This window comes from Panthera leo, chromosome B4 (genome assembly GCF_018350215.1).
Source record: "Panthera leo isolate Ple1 chromosome B4, P.leo_Ple1_pat1.1, whole genome shotgun sequence".
NCBI lineage: Eukaryota > Metazoa > Chordata > Mammalia > Carnivora > Felidae > Panthera > Panthera leo.
The window spans coordinates 35,992,537-36,008,062 of record NC_056685.1 but is presented as its reverse complement, the minus strand read 5'-3'; the positions used below and the strand labels follow the sequence as shown (position 1 = coordinate 36,008,062).

General features: G+C 36.7%; 1 protein-coding gene and 1 pseudogene across 9 annotated transcripts in view; both read left to right on the top strand.

The window, feature by feature from the left end:
* ERC1 (ELKS/RAB6-interacting/CAST family member 1) overlaps positions 1–15,526 on the top strand; it is a 509,468-nt gene that overhangs the window by 357,073 nt on the left and 136,869 nt on the right. The gene's annotated exons all lie outside the window — the stretch shown is intronic.
* LOC122224085 lies at positions 6,579–6,998 on the top strand (annotated as a pseudogene).

The window sequence follows — 15,526 nt, the reverse complement described above, 5'->3', positions numbered from 1 at the left end:
AGCTGCATATTTAATATTTTAAGAAACTGTCAAACTGTTTTCCAGACTGGTAGCACCATATGACATTCCCAGCAGCAGTGCGTAAGTGATCCTGTTTTCCCACATCCTTGCTAGCATTTGGTGTTGTCTCTATTTTTATTTTAGCAGTTCTGATAATTGTATAATGCTAGCTCATTGTGGTTTTTACTTTGCATTTCTCTAAGGGAGAATGATGTTGACTATCCTTTCATATGATTGTCATCTGTATATTCTTTTCAGTGAAATAATTCTTAATGTCTTCTTTCCATTTTCTAATTAGAGAGTTTGTTTATTGTTGCGTTTTGAGAGTTCTTTAGTCTACTCTTTTGTCAGATATGTGGTTTGCAAATATTTTCTCCCAGTCTGTATCATTCTCTAAACAGAGACTCTTAACCATGACTTTAGTTACTAAATATATTTGTTATATTAATTTTATTTTTTTAGGGCAGTTTTAGGTTAATAGCAAAATTGGGTGGAAAGTACAAAAAATCTTCATCACTGCCATCCCCATGTATACATAATCTCCCCCATCAATTGTGGGTACCAGGGTATATTTGTTAACAATCAATGAAGCTACATTAATACATTGTTGTTACCCAAAGTCCATAGTTTATATTAGAATTCACTCATAGTTTTGTACATTCTGTGCGTTTTGAAAAATGTATAATGTTATGTATCACCCATTGTAGTATCATATAGAATAGTTTCATTGACCTAAAAATCCTTGTGCTCTCATTTATCTCTCTCTTTCCCTAGCCCCTGAAAACCATTTTTTTTTACTGTCTCCATAATTTTGCCTTTTCCAAAATGTGTAGTTGGAATTTTATAGTACATACACTTTTCAAAATGGCTCTTTCATTTAGTAATATGTATTTGAGTTCTTGTCACATCTTTTTATGGCTTTTATAGCTCATTTCTTTTTAGTGCCAAATAATATTCCATTGTCTTGATCTACCACAATTTATCCATTTACCTACTGAAGGACATCTTACTTGTTTCCAGATTGTGACGATTATGAGTAAGGCTGCTATAAACATCCCTGTCCAGGTTTTGGGATGTAAGTTTTATGTGAACATAAGTTTTCAGTTCATTCAGATAAATACTGAGGAGCATGATTGCTAGATTGTATGGTAAGAGTAAGGGTTAGTTTTTTGAGCAAAAAACTGCCAAACTGTGTTCAAAAGTGGCTGTGCAGTTTCTCATTCCCACCAGCAATGATGAGAGTCCGTTTTATTTCACCAGCATTTGACATTGTTTGTGTTTTGGATTTGGGCCATTCTAATAGGTGTGTAGCGATACCTCATTAGTGTTTTAATTTGTAGTTCTCTATTGACATATGATGTTGAACATTTTTTCATATATATATATCTTCTTTATTTTACACATATTTTCTCCCAGTCTGTGGCTTGTCTTCTCAATCTCTTGATACTTGAAATTTTTAAACACATGTGTTTTATGAAATAATGGTATATGCTTATTTTACAACATAAGTATCCAGAATACAGACTTATTTGCTTAAATTAAATAATTTAAGGTTCTTTTGTTTTAATGGAAAGACAATATTAATGAAATGTAGAAGAAATAATTCTTAGATACACATGTTAACCAAATTGGAGTTTATTTTCCAATTTTATAAGTATCACAGATAACTTTTTAGAAGGAAACAAGCAATTCCTTTTTAAAATATAATTGAAGAGCTGATAAATAAATTACTACTTAGTGTGCACTGCCTCAAAAGGCCTCAAAATCCATTAGGCCACCAGTTTCAACCCAGTACAACATATTGAAATTCCCTGTTCTCCCCGGAGTTTCAAAAGGCCTAAAGCTTCAACCTACCTTATTGTTTCACAGAGTTCTTAAGGCACTCCAGGCTCAGTCTACCAACAGACTTCACATGTACCTGTGTTCTAGTTACCTAGATTTCTCGGGGTAACATTTTAAGATGGAGGCCTTATCTTGGCTCAGTGCTTAATGTGACCTTTGTCACATATAAGACATTTAATGAATGTGTACTGAACTGAGCTGAACCACCAAGGGCAAGAGGAATTAGAAGACTGAATTTTAAGTGAAAAGGATGAAAAAGGCACTAAGAAAGGAAAGTATGTATTTGGGAAACATGACAATTTTCAAATGACTAAAGCATCATGCTGGAACGTTTGGATTGTAGCCAAATTGTGAATGGTTTGATTGTCATGTAGCTTGTAAATTTGTGTACTTACTTTTACATAGAATGGTGAATTTTTATAGCTAGAAGATATTTAGAATTTATATTGTTAATCCAAAAAACGTCCAATTGAGATCTGTCACTAGATTCTCATAATTTCTCATTCCCCTATTCCTTCAGTCTTAGGTTCTTTTTAAATTTAACTTTAATTTATTTTTTTAATTTACATCCAAATTAGTTAGCATATAATGCAACAGTGATTTCAGGAGTAGATTCCTTAATGCTCTTTACCCATTTAGCCCACCCCCCCTCCCAAAACCCCTCCAGTAATGCTCTGTTTGTTCTCCATCTTTAAGAGTCTCTTATGTTTTTGTTCTCTTCCCTGTTTTTATATTATTTTTGTTTCCCTTCCCTTACGTTCATCTGTTTTGTATCTTAAAGTCCTCATATGAGTAAAGTCATATGATATTTGCCATTCTCTGACTAATTTTGCTTCACCTAATACTCTCTACTTCCATCCATGTAGTTGCAAATGGCAAGGTTTCACTCTTTTTGATTGCCGAGTAATACTCCATTGTATATCTATATACCATATCTTCTTTATCCATTCATCCATCGATGGACATTTGGGCTTTTTCTATACTTTGGCTATTGTTGATAGTGCTGCTATAAACATTGGGATGAATGTGCCCCTTCGAAACAGCATACCTGTATCCCTTGGATAAATCCCTAGTAGTGCAATTGCTGGGTCATAGGGTAGTTCTATTTTTAATTTTTTGAGGAACTTCCATACTGTTTCCAGAGTGGCTGCACCAGTTTGCATTCCAATTTTTTTTTAATGTTCATTTATTTTTGTGGGGAGGGGCAGAGAGAGAGAGGGGGAGACACAGAATCCGAATCAGGCTCCAGGCTCTGAGCTGTCAGCACAGATCTCAATGTGGAGCTTGAACTCCAAAGCTGTGAGATCATGACCTGAGCCAAAGTCAGATGCTTGACCAACTGAGCCACCCAGGCACCACCGCCCCCCCCCAACCCCCCGCTTCAGTCTTAGGTTGTTAAAGCAGGTATCCTCAAGTGTACTGGCACATGCAACCAGAATTCACAGAAATTTGCAAAAGCTAGAAACACATAATTAGAGATTATCTGGAATATTTTTTGAGACTATTACACTTGCTTTTGTTGCTTTCTCTCTTTCTGTTTTTTCAAAGTACATCCAAATAAAACTTCTTATATTCATCATCTCCTGTGTAAGACAATGTGTGTTTATAATAGAACTGTTTTGAAATACCTTCTTTTTCACATGTAATATTAAATGCCAATTCAACACGTGTACTCAATCCAGTCTCTTAGTTCTCATCGTGATAAAATTCTAGGGTATGAGAAGCAATTAAGTCTTCTTACACAGATGGTATGAGAAGCAGTTAAGTCTTCTTACACAGATGTGTACTTGGACAAATCAAATAATCAACTATAAATTAATATATAATGTTATAATGTTGTAGTTGTTTTTACAACTTCACAAAAAGCTTTTAATTTTCTTATCTTGCTAGAAGAGTAGCAGAGATAAAATGTACTAAGAATTCCTGCGCTGGGGGTGCCTGGGTGGCTCAATTGGTTAAGCATCCAACTCATGATCTCAGCTGAGGTCTTGACTCAGGGTCATGAGTTCAAGCCTCACATTGGGTTCCATGTTGGGTGTGAAGCCCACTTAAAAAACAAACAAGCAAACAAACGAAAAAACAGAATTCCTCCTCTGCAGAGAATGTAACAGAAACTACAATAGGCGTACGTGGGTGGCTTAGTTGGTTAAATGATCTCGCAGTTTAGTTCATGAGTTCAAGCCCTGCATCAGGCCCTGTGCTGACAGCTTGGAACTTGGAGCCTGCTTCAGATTCTGTGTCTCCTTCTCTCTCTGCTCCTACTCAGCTCATACTCTGCCTCTCTCCCTCTCTCTTTCAAAAATAAATAAACATTAAAAAAATAATAAAAAAAAGAAACTACCATAGAGCAGATAACAACTCCAATCCAATCAATAGATAATAATAAGCCCCTTTGTCAACTGTGATACAATTCACTAGAAGTTATTTCGTTTTGCCTCCTCTGACTCAAGCAAGAACATTCCCCAATAATGTTATATTTTAATCTCCACAAAATTTAATAGTATAGTCTAAACATGAAAGAGCCATAGAAGAGGCACATTTGTTTTTTGTACTGTTTATAGTAATTTCTTAAGGCTTACTGTGTTCTCCAAAATAACCAAAGGAGGAGTTCCAACATCAATTAACTATTGTTTAATTGAGATCGTAAGAATAGGCTTTATACATGTACAGCTTACAGATTGCTTTAAATAAGATATCAGGGAAAGGGAGTTGAGTTCAAGATGGTGGCATAGGAAGTTCATAAATTCACTCCATGGACAGCTACATATGGAATAATTTCCTCTGGAAAAGGCCAGAAAACTGGATGAGCAGAGCCCCCACACAAAAGGACAGCATCAAGATGCGTAGGAGAGGCAGAGACACTGTCTTGCCAAAAAAGACCCATCCTATTTGGAGCAGTTCACAGTCATGAGGGATCTCAAAAATACTGAACTATTCTCTCATGATGCTCCATATCAGGCATGCCAGCTCTTAAATCCTGCACAAGAGAGATAAGACCCCTAAATGCCAGGTTTTGAAAAACAAGGACTATGAAAACTGTAGATTTATAGGGAACAGAGACCTCCCCTCCCCCAAAGGGCTCACTCACAGACTCATTCTCCCTGAAACCTAATTCAAAAATACCAATTTGAAAAGCATGTAGACCGGTTGTGGAGGAGACTCACTTACTAATCTTAAAATGCCTACTGGAGAGGTAGGAAGCTTTTGGGACTTTTTTCATGGATGGAATCATTGGCAGATCCAATTGTAATTTCATCCTGCCTTTCCATTGTCACAGCCAGTAGATGCCATTTTGGATCTGTCCCTCTACCCTGCTGGAGTCAGTGAGTGTGCCCTGCTGAGAACTCTGCCCCACATCCTCGTGCAAGGATGTGTCACAGCCTAGCCCACAACTACTTTCCAATGCCAGTCATATATTGGAGCTGTGCTGGCCAATAACCTTGCCAACCACTACACAACAGATACGGCCACATTTAGTAGATGGGAGTGCACATCCCACACAGGAGACATCCCTTGAGTGCCTAGCTTTGGTCGTCAGAGGGGATTACATTTCTGGGATCCATGTACCATCTCCTTAAAAAGGTGGCTCCTTTAAGATTGGGAGAGATATATCTTTTGCCTAATACATAGAAACAAAGTTGGGCAAAATGAGACGGAGGATAATGTCTCAAATGAAAGAACAAGACAAAACATTGGAGAAAGACATTAATGTAATGGAGATAAATCATCCACCTGGTAAAGTGTTCAAAGTAATGGTCATAAAGATGCTCACCAAACTCAGCAGAAGAATGAATGAACACAGTGAGATCCTCAACAAAGAGAAAACATAAGCTTCAAACAAGTTACAGAGCTGAAGAATATAATGACTGAACTGTAAAGTACACTAGAAGGAGTTTAACAGCACAGTGGGTGAAACTGAAGATCAAGATCAGCAAATTGGAAGACAAAGCAGTAGAACATACCTAGATAAAGCAGCAAAACAAAAAAGAATTTTTAGAAATGAAGATAAATTCACTTTGGAGACAGTTTCAAGTAGAATAACATAAGGCTCCCAGAAGAAGAAGAGAGAAAGGGCTAGAAAACTATTTGAAGAAATAAAGGCTGGAAACTTCCCTAATCTGGGAAAGGAAACAGACATACAGGTCCAGGAAACCCAGAGAGTTCCAAAAAAAGATGAACACAAAGCAATCCACACCAAACACATTACAATTAAAATGGTAAAAGTTAGAATCTTAATAAGTTTTAATAAAAATTTTTTAACGTTTATTTATTATTGAGAGACAGAGAGAGGAGGAGACACAGAATCCAAAGCAGGCTCCAAACATATTGCAATTAAAATGGTAAAAGTTAGAATCTTAATAAATTAAAAAAAAAATTTTTTTAACATTTATTTATTATTGAGAGACAGAGAGCATGAGCATGGGAGGGAGAGACAGAGAGAGGAGGAGACACGGAATCTGAAGCAGGCTCCAGGCTCTGAGCTGTCAACACAGAGCCCAACACGGGGCTTGAACTCACGAACTGCGAGATCATGACCTGAGCCGAAGTCAGACGCTCAGCCAACTGAGCCACCCAGGCACCCCAAAGTTAGAATCTTATAAGCAGCAAGATAAAAACAACTTAATATATACAAGGGAAACTCCATAAGGCCATCAGATTTTTCGGCAGAGACTTTGAAACCAGAAGAGAATGGCATCCAACAAACAGTTCTCAACCTAGCAAAATTATCATTCAGACTTGAGGGAGAGATTAAGAGTTTTCCAGACAGATCTAAAGATGGCAACTTCATTAGTGAGGGACTCTGTGGCACTGTGCATGAGTACTAGCCCTCCTGTGGCTTCTGTCGGAAAAATTCCCTGGACCGCAGCCTCGAGTGAGCTGAGAGAACACTTTGCCCAGTTTGGCCATATATGAAAGTGCACTGTATCTTTTGACAGAGACTGGATTTTTACAGAGGCATGGGTTGGATTCAGTTTTCTTCAGGAGAAGAACTTCAGAATGCACTACAACAAGAATATCATATTATTGGTGGAGTAAAGCTCCATATTCAAGCTCAGAGACCAAAAGCTTTGCAGGGGAATCAAAGATCTGATGAAGAGAAGGATTTTTGAGACTATTACTACAAGCAAAAGTTAAAGGAGTTCATCACTACTCAACTGACCTTACAAGAAATGATAAAGGGGCCTCTCTAAACTGGGTGGGGGGGGGGGACGGAGGGGGGACACTAATTAATTACAAGAAAACATAAGAAACTAAAAATCTCACTGGAAAAGGTAAATACGTAGTAAAAATGATGGCTCAATCACTTAAATATGAAGGTTAAAAGACAAAAATAGGAAAATTAAAACTATAATAATTAGTTTAGGCATTAGGGATGCTCAGAAATGAAAAGATGTAAAATGTGTCATCAAAAAAAGATTGCATGGGCAAGAGGGCAGGAATGTAAAATTATGGAGTGTGTTCAAATTTAACTTGCTGTCAACTCAAAATATATTGTTCTAGGGGCACCTGGTTGGCTCAGTCGCTTGAGCATCCACCTCAGCTCAGGTTATGATCTCTAGTTCATGGGTTCAAGCCCTGCGTCAGGCTCAATGCTAACAGCTCAGAGCCTGGAGCCTGCTTTGGATTGTGTGTCTCCCTCTCTCTTTGCCCCTCCTCCGCTCTCATACTCAGTCTCTCTCTCTCTCAAAAATAAACATTAAAAAAAAATAGATCATTCTGTACATAGGAAGCTATATGTGAACTTGTCAGTAACCACAAAACAAAGACTTAAATACCGAAAAGCACATGAGAAAGGACAGAAAGCAATTCCCAAAATGGCAGTAAGTACATACCTATCAATAATTGCATCATTACCATATGTGTGTGTGTGTGTGTGTGTGTGTATTTATATTTATATAAATGTTTATTTTCAAGAGACACAGAGACATAGTGGGGAAGGAGCAGACAGAGAGACATAGAGAGACAGAGAATCCAAAACAAGCTCTGTGCTAACAGCACAGAGCCTGATGTGGTGCTCAAACCTATGAACTGTGAGATCATGACCTGAGCCAAAGTCAGACGCTTAACTGACTGAGCCACTCAGGCACCCCATTAATTGCTTTAAATATAAAGAGACTAAACTCCAGTCAAGAAATTGAGTGGTGAGGGGCATCTGTATGGTTCAGTCGATTAAGCATCTGACTTTAGCCCCGGTCATGACCTCATGGTTCATGAGTTTGAGCCCTGCATTGGGCTCTCTGCTGTCAGCACAGAGCCCACTTTGGATCCTCAACCCCCCACCTTCCTCAGCTCCTCTCAAAAATAAACATTAAAGAAAAAAAGAAATTGAGTGATGAATGGGTAAATAAAAACAAGACCCATCTCTATGCTGCCTATTAGAGACTCACTTCATAAGTAAGGACACATAGAGACTGAAGGTGAAGGGATGTAGAAACTATACAAATGGAAACATAAAACTGGTGTAGCTATACTCACAGCATACAAAACAGGTTTTAAAACAAGACTGTCATGGGGCACCTGAGTGTCTCAGTCGGTTGAGTGTCCGACATCAGCTCAGGTCATGATCTTGCAGTCTGTGAGTTCGAGCCCTGCTTCGGGCTCTGTGCTGACAGCTCAGAGCCTGGAGTCTGCTTTGGATTCTGTGTCTCCCTCTCTCTCTGCCCCTCCCCCGTTCATGCTCTGTCTCTCTCTCTCTCTCTCTCTCTGTCAAAAATAAACATTAAAAAAAATTTTTTTAAATAAAAAAAAAGACTGTCATAATAAACAAATAAGGATATTACATAATGATAAAGGGATTAATCCAACAAGAAGGCATAACATTTATAAATATATATGCACCCAACATAGGAGTACTATGGTATATAAAACAAATATCAAGGGACCTAAGAGGAGAAATTGACAGCAATACAACAATAAAGGACTTTACTTCTCCTTTACATCACTGGGTAGATCATTTAAAGAATCATTGGCCTTAAATGACACATTAGACCAAATGGATTTAATAGATTTATACAGAACATTCTATCCAAAAGCAACAGAATGCACATTCTTCTCAAGTGCACATGAAACAGTCTCCAGATAGATCATGTTAGGCTGCAAAACAATTTTAAATAAATTCAAGAAGATTATATTAGGCATCTTCTCTGAACACAGTGGTATGAATCTGAAATGAATCATAAGAAAAGTGGAAAAACCAGAGAAATGTGGACATCAAGCAGCATTCAACTGAACAACCAGTGGGTCATCAAAGAAATCAAACTTACCTAGAGACAAATGAAAACAGAGATGCAACATATAAAAATCTTTGAAATGCAGCAAAAGTGGTTCTTAGAAGATCATAGCAATAAAGATCTAACAAGAAACAGGAAAAATCTCAAACAATCTAACTTTACACCTAGAAAAAGAAAAACAAATGAAGTCCAAAATCAGTCAAAGGAAGGAAATTATAAGGATCAGAGCAGAAATACATGAAATAGAGACTCAAAGAAACACACAAAAACAAAAGAAAAAGATCAATAAAACAATAAGGTGGTTCTTTGAAAAGATAAACAAAATTGACACACCTTTGGCTAGGCTAATCAATAAAAAAATAGAACAAGCTTTAATACAATCAGAAGTGAAAGAGGAAAAGTTAAACCGACACCACAGAAATGCAAAGAATCATAAGAGACTACTATGAACAATTTTATGCCAAAAATCTGGATAACCTTAAAGAAATTGATAAATTCCTATAAGCATACAATCTTCCAAGCCTGAATCATGAAGAAATAGAAAATCTTTATACTAATAAAGAGATTGAATCAGTAATCAAAAAAACCAACAAACAAGAGTCCAGGACCAGATGGCTTTACTGGTGAATTCTACCAGGCATTGAAAGATTTAATACTTACTCTTCTCAAACTGTTGCAGAAAAAAGAAGAGGAAAGAACATTTCCCAACTCATTTTATGAAGGCAGCATTACCATGATACCAAAATCAGACAAAGATACCACACACACACACACACACACACACACACACACACACACACAATTACAGGCCAGTATCATTGATGAACACTGATGGAAAAATTCTCAAGAAAATATTAGCAAACTGAATTCAGTAATACGTTAAGAGGACCAAATACCATAATCCGATAGGATTTATTCCAAGGATGTAAGGATGGTTCAATATCTACAAGTCAAGCAACTTGATACACCACAGTAACAAAATGAAAAAATGCTATGTCATCCTCTCAATAGATGTAGGAAAAGCATTTGACAGAATTCAACATCCTTTTATGGCAAAAACTCAACAAACTATATATAGAATAAACATACATCAACATAATAAAGGCCATATCTGACAGACCTACAAATAACATGATACTCTGATGAAGAAACTGAAAGCTTTTTCTCTAAGATCTGGAACAAGACAAGGATGCCCACTCTTACCACTTTTATTTAACATAGTATTGGAAGTCCTAGCCATAAAAATTAGGCAAATAAAAAAAATAAAAGACATCCAAATCTGAAAGGAAGAAATAAAACTATTTACAAATAACACCATACTATACATTAAAAACCCAAAAGACTCCACCCAAAAAATGTTAAAACTAATAAATGAATCCAGCAAAATAGCAGTATACAAAACCAACTTACAGAAATCAGTGGCATTTCTATACACTAATAATGAATTATCAGAAGGAGAAGAAATCATTCCCATTTACAGTTACATCAAAAAGAATAAAATAACCAAGAAAAAATTTAACCAAGGAGGTGAAAGACCTGTATGATGAAATTGAAGAAGACACAAATAACGGAAAGATATTCCATGCTCATGGATTGCACGAATTAATATTATTAAAATGTCCATACTACCCAAAGGAATCTATGGATTCAGGGCAATACCTATCTAAATTCCAATGGCATTTTTCACAGAACTAGAATAAATAATTCTTTTTTTTTTCAATATATGAAGTTTATTGTCAAATTGGTTTCCATACAACACCCAGTGCTCATCCCAAAAGGTGCCCTCCTCAATACCCATCACCCACCCTCCCCTCCCTCCCACCCCCATCAACCCTCAGTTTGTTCTCAATTTTTAAGAGTCTCTTATGCTTTGGCTCTCTTCCACTCTAACCTCTTTTTTTTTTTTTTTTTTTTTTTTAGAAGAAATAATTCTAAAACTGGTATGGAAACGCAAAAGATCCTCAGTAACCAAAGAAATCTTGAGAAAGAATAACAAAGCTGAAAAAATCACACTCCCTAGTTTCAAACTATACTACAAAGCTATAAAATAGTGTGATATAGGGCATAAAACAGATATACAGATCAGCAGAAAGAATTGAGGTCCCAGAACTAAACTCAGACATATATGGACAACTAATTTACAACAAAGGCACCAAGAACATGCAATGGAGAAAGGACAATCTTTTCAGTAAATGATATTAGGAAAACTGGACAGCCACATGCAAAATAGTGAAACAAGGCCACGATCTTACACCATACACAAAAATTAACTCAAAATGGATTAAAGACTTGAATGTTAGACTTGAAAACATAAAATACCTGGAATAAAACATAGTTGATAAATGTTGATATTGGTCTTAGTGGTATTTTTGTGGATCTGACTCCAGAGGCAAGGGAAACAACCAAAAATAAATAAATGGGATTATATCAAACTAAAAAGCTGCACAGTGAAAGAAGCATCATCAAAACAAAAGGGATACATAGTAAATGGGAAAAGTTTTTGTAAATCATATATCCAACAAGGGATTAATATCCATATTATATGAAGAACTCATACAACACAACAACCAAAAAAATAATTAAAAATGGATAGACATTCTGAAAAGACATTTTTCCAAGGAGACATAGAGATGGCCAACAGGCACATGAAAGGTTGTTCCATGTCACTAATGATTAGGAGAGTGTAAATTCAAGTTATAATGCAGTATTACCTCATACCAGTTAAAATGGCTATTACAACTGTTATCAAAAAGACTAGAAATAACGAATGTTGAAGAGGATGTGGAGAAAAAGGATATCTGATACACTCTTGGTGGGAATGTAAAATTGGTATAACCACTAGGGAAAACAGTGTAGAGATTAATAAAAAAAAATTAAGAATAGAACTACCATATGAACCAGCTCTTCCTCCTCTGGGTATTTATTCAAAGAACTCATAAATGCTGATTTGAAAAGGTATATTAAAAAGAGGTATGTTTATTGTAGCATTATTTATAATAACTAAGAAATGGTAACAGCCTAAATGTTCCTTGATGGGTTAATGGATAAAGAAAATATTGTGTATGTGTGTATACACACATACACATACATACATACATACATACAAACATACATACATATAATTGATCCCTTTACTCATTTTGCCCACTTTCACCCTCCTCCTCTGGTAGCCACTAATCTGTTACCTATATCTATCTATATATCAATATAGATATAGATAATGAGTTTTTCTGTATTTTGTTATGTTTGTTCATTTGTTTTGATTTTTTTAGATTCCACATATGGATGAAATCTTATGGTATTTGTCTTTCTTTGTCTCACTTATTTCACTTAGCATAACATCTTCAAAGTACATCCATGCTGTTGTAAATGGCAAGATTTCTTTTTTTTTCATGGCAGAGTAGTATCTCACTGTGTGTGTGTGTGTGTGTGTGTGTGTGTGTGTGTGTGTGTGTCTACTCCTCAACCTTTTTCAATATGGCTTCTACTTCTAGCCATGAAACTGCTTTCCACAGTAACTAGAAATATTCTAAAAACTAAATCAAATGGAAATTTTGCATTCCTTATTTTGACTTGTTTATAAACACTTTAAAGTATTTGATGACTTCTTATTGCTTGAAACATACTTTCTTTGGCTTTCAAGATACCACTGTCTTCTTGTTTTCTTATTCCTCTAAGACTGTCTCCCCCCCCCACCCCACCCCCCACCTTAGTTCTTTTATAGACTGTTATTCTACCAGTGCCATATGCCTCTCTTCTGATCTTGGTGGTTTCATTATTTCAGCTACCTTCTTTACTGACCATTTCCACATCCATCTTTAATTCAGGGCCTGGCCCCAGGCCCATCAGTTCAACTGCCTACTAGATATCTCTTTTCTCAAATTCATAGGGTTATTGTAAGGATTAAATTACTTAATCTATTTAAAATGCTTAACAGAGTAGCCAACTCTGTGGTAATCAAGTTGGCTGTATTGATCATGGTGAATTTTTTCCCAGTGCATTTATACTCTTTTATTCATTCTTTTGAGATCGTTGGCTTGTTGTTAAGTCATCATATTCCAAACTGTTTTCTTGGAATACTGGTATTCCTACAGTTGTTTATTGGTATTCCCCAGAAAACTGAGGAAGTAGGGTTCCATGGTCACCTAGGTTTGGAAAATGGCTTATAAAAGAGTTGGCACCAGATAGTAAATATGTTGAACTTTGGGGACAATTTGGTGTCCGTCACAACCACTCTGATTTTCTGTTGCCTTGCTAAAGCAGTCATAGAAAATACATAAACAAATGGATATGCTTTTTCCCATTTGTAATTTGTTTATGGACACTGAAAATTGCATTTCAAATCATATTCATAAAATATACTACAAATTACATTATGTCATAAAAGTATTTTGGGGGGGGGGGCACCTGGGTGGTCACTCTGTTAAGCATCCAACTTGGGCTCAGGTCATGATCTCAGAGCTTGTGAGTTCGAGCCCCATGTCGGGCTCTCAGCTGTCAGCACAGAGCCTGCTCTGGATCTTCCGTCTCCTTCTCTCTCTGCCCCTCCCCTACTTGCTCTCACTCTCTCAGAAATAAATAAACATTTAAAAAATAAGGTAAAGTTCCCATAACATAAAATTAACCATTTAGAAAAAAATAATTTTCAGGGGCACCTGGGTGGCTCAGTCGGTTAAGCAGCCGACTTCGGCTCAGGTCATGATCTCACGGTCCGTGAGTTCAAGCCCCGCGTCAGGCTCTGTGCTGACAGCTCAGAGCCTGGAGCCTGTTTCAGATTCTGTGTCTCCCTCTCTCTGACCCTCCCCTGTTCATGCTCTGTCTGTCCCTGTCTCAAAAATAAAATAAAAAAAAGAAAAGAAAAAAATAATTTTCTTTTTGTGGTTTCAGCCACTTAAAAATGTAAAAGCTATTTGCTTACAGGCTGTATGTCAACAGATGGTTAGTCTGATTTGGCATGTGGGCAGTAGTTTGGCTACCCCTGCTTTAAAGTGTAGCCTCCCATTAAAGATGTGTAACCTACACCATAAAAAGCTCTTGTGAGTTCTTCACCAGGGTACTATTACGCCCAGTGTTCCTTCTATTTATTTGACCATGGAAAACTTTTTTTCATGGGACATTTGTTAACATCTCTTTCCGTATTTCCGTGGAATACACTTTTGAGAAATACTGACTTAAAGAACAACTGTGTGTGCTAGAAGTGAAATTTGGGGCTGTGGAACAGACTGGAAATAAGAGAAGGTATCTTGTCTTTATTACTCCTTTGATCAGGTGAGCTAACCAGTCATAGAGAGGATGCACTATGGAAAATGGAATTACCCCTATAAGGAAGGCACCAGTTAGGTGCTATAGCCAAGTCAGATTGGCTGAGTTGAAGGTAGACTTGATAACATTTATGCCATAAATCAGCTTTCAGAAATAGAGAAAATGCATATATTGCTATAACATAAGACAAAGTAGAGGGACTCTAAGAGAAATAAAATATTCAATTGAGGAGGAAGAGGCCCAGAGGCTATAAACAAAATATAATCAGTAATAGTTATCATTTTCTCTAGTTTTAAAATCTTTACTCTGTGTGTGTGTGTGTGTGTGTGTGTGTGTGTGTGTGTGTGTGTGTGTGTGTTTGCGTTTAAGTAATCTCTACACCGAGTATGGGGCTCAAACTTATAACTCTGAGATCAAGAGTCTTAACACTCCTCTGACTGAGCCAGCCAGGAGCCCCCGACCCAAATTTTTTATTTAAGTTTACATATAGTAAAATCCCAAAACTTGTTTCGAAATAATATTTTCAGGGCCTGGGTGGCTCAGTCAGTTGTGTGTCCCAACTTCAGCTCAAGTCTTGATCTCACGGTTTGTGAGTTCGAGCCCCATGTCAGGCTCTGTGCTGACAGCTCAGAGCCTAGACGGAGCCTGCTTCAGATTCTGTGTTCCCCTGTTTCTCTGCCCCTTCCCAGCTCACACTCTGTCTCTCTCTCTCTCAAAAATAAATATTAAAAAAATATATTTTTTCAGTGGTCGTTTTCCTATATCTTTGAGAAGTAAATGTGTGACTTAGTAAGCAGTGATGTTTATTGCTTTACTACTTTTGAGTAATATTTTTCCTATTAAAAATAATACCATTGCTATGCAGAAAATGTCAAAAAACACTTATCAGAAAATTCTGCATTTCCCATTGTTTTATGCCTACTGTAATCATGTGCCATATATATATATATATATATATATATATATATATATATATGAAAAATTAGGTATAATAACCATGCTTTTCAAATTATGTTTGGCATTTTACAAGTAGCTAGAACCTAAGAAGAGATGCAGAGAAGGTGGGATCATCCAAGCTGGCAACAATAATAATTCATCTGCCAAATGCAGGCACAACTCCTTGCCCATGCCTATAGAATTTCTCCACCAGATGTTTCATTCCAAAGCTGTGTAGGAGAGGAGTTGGTCTT